At 61.6% G+C, this 1,853-nt stretch overlaps 1 protein-coding gene across 1 annotated transcript in view; it reads right to left on the bottom strand.

Moving 5' to 3' along the window:
- Positions 1–1,048, bottom strand: part of LOC113203926 (mucin-5AC) — a 26,702-nt gene extending 25,654 nt beyond the window's left edge. The window contains exon 1 of the mRNA XM_026418878.2: positions 872–1,048. The gene's annotated coding sequence lies outside the window, so the exon portion shown is untranslated. The remainder of the gene's footprint in view (positions 1–871) is intronic.
- Positions 1,049–1,853: the final 805 nt, after the last annotated feature.

Genomic DNA, 1,853 nt, shown 5'->3' with positions numbered 1-1,853 from the left:
CCCCCCCCCAGCCCTGGCCTGGTAGGTAGATCCGATCAGGGGCAACGGTAAAGAGACACCTGCGCTGGGTGTTTCAGGGCGCAAGCCAGAGTGTTGCGGGGTAGCCTACTCCCTTCGCCTGCGAGGTGCAAAAAACAGGTGCGTCAAATCCCGCAACGCTGTAGCATCTGCACTGAAACACTCGGTAAGTGTGTGTACGTCTCAAAGAAAATGTACATCACAGAACAGGTTTCTGCTAAAAATACAGCGAAGGTGGCATCTTCTCGCAAGGAAAACCGCAGTAATTAGCAAATCTACCGCGCTCGGCGATGGTCTTGACACTGACACTGCAAAGCGGAACGCCTTGCGAGCACTGTACACAGACATTCAATTCGCAATTCCATAACATTTGAAGCAAATTTTTTGCATGAAATTAGCAAGAAAATACAAATGGCACATTTTTTTACTGGGACCGCTGTTTGTCTACCGCTCAGCTTATACGGCGTTGACTGACATTACCAATCCCCGTCCTTTCTTCTTTTTGTCATTCATTGTCTTTGTGTTTTTTTCTCATATAACCTCAAAATCGCACGCCCGCGCGACGGCTTGAGTGACAGCTCTGCGGCAGCAGGTCAAGACTGCCCTGCTGACAGTGAACTACCACGACGACGCTAGCAGGGGCGACGCAGGGGGGGGCCGAGGGTCGCCGTCGGCGACCACTGAGTCACTCCGCACTCTCCGCTCCAGGATTCCAGCGAGCCCAGAGCTCCGCGGACGTAGCGAACGTCAGCGCGCAGCTCGCAGAGCGCAGGGGGGCCGAGGAGGGAGCTCCTGGACAACAGCATTACGGCCTTGGCCAGGGCGGCCAGCGCGGGGGACACCACGGACTCACCTCGGACGAGGGCCGCGGCCGCTGCAGCTCGCACGAGCAGGACGAGACTTCTGTCACACTCACTCACTCACTCACTCGCGCACGCAACACGCCCCGCACGCCCGTCCCGCACCACTGCAAGTCCACCATTGATGTTTTTGTGCGCGGAGCGGAGAGCAGGCGCACGAGTGAGCGCCCGTCGCGGACCAGGTTCCGGCACGAGCCGCCAGAGCGCGCGCGCGCCTGGCGCCAGCGTACGCCAGCGGGGGCCGCGGTTAAGTGAGCAAGGGGGGGGGGGGCGTTTGGAACAGGTGTCCACCAGCGGGGCCCCAATAATTCCCGACGTGTAAGTCGCCGTGTTTTTGTTGCAAGCGTCTACCGGCCTCCGTGAGAGCTTGTAGGTCATCCGAGGCATATGCATGGCAGTGATGATTGGCGCGTAACAGACACGTTGATGTTTGCCATGAACATTATCGGTGCGAGATATGAGGGAGGGAACTCCAGGGGGGAGGACCAGCCAGGGCTCGAAACGGCGTTCAAATGAATTGATTACTTCGGAGGCAGACGGAGACAGGACGAACGTTAACGGACCCAAGCCGAGGTTTCGTCTCATGGCACACCACAGACTACCGCTCCAGTTTTTTTCTGCCGTCGTTTTCGGGACGGGCCCTCTATGGGCCCCGCGCGCGGCTCGGAGGGGTGGCAGCGACGCGGGCGGCGGTGGCCCCACCTAGCGGCCACCAGCGGCGGCCACCTGGCGCGCACCGCGAGGCGGTCCCGCCCGCGCCCGAGAGGTGGCGCCACCGTTGGGCGGGAACATTCGACGGGCTCCGCGGGCGCTCGCGGCGGACGGGCCGGGCGGCGGGGCAAGGTGCACGGCAAGGTGCCCCGGTGGTGTGGACACCTGCAGGGCGGGGACTGCAAAGGCGCCTCGTCGACGCCCCGCCCGCGCCACACGGCGAGGAGCTTGTGTCCACGCACGCCTCCCAGCTACACCTTGCTC

The sequence above is a fragment of the Frankliniella occidentalis genome, unplaced genomic scaffold (genome assembly GCF_000697945.3).
Source record: "Frankliniella occidentalis isolate FOCC.00 unplaced genomic scaffold, Focc_3.1 Scaffold94, whole genome shotgun sequence".
Taxonomy (NCBI): domain Eukaryota; kingdom Metazoa; phylum Arthropoda; class Insecta; order Thysanoptera; family Thripidae; genus Frankliniella; species Frankliniella occidentalis.
Note: the sequence above shows the minus strand (reverse complement) of the source record. Positions and strands in the feature narration are given on the sequence as shown.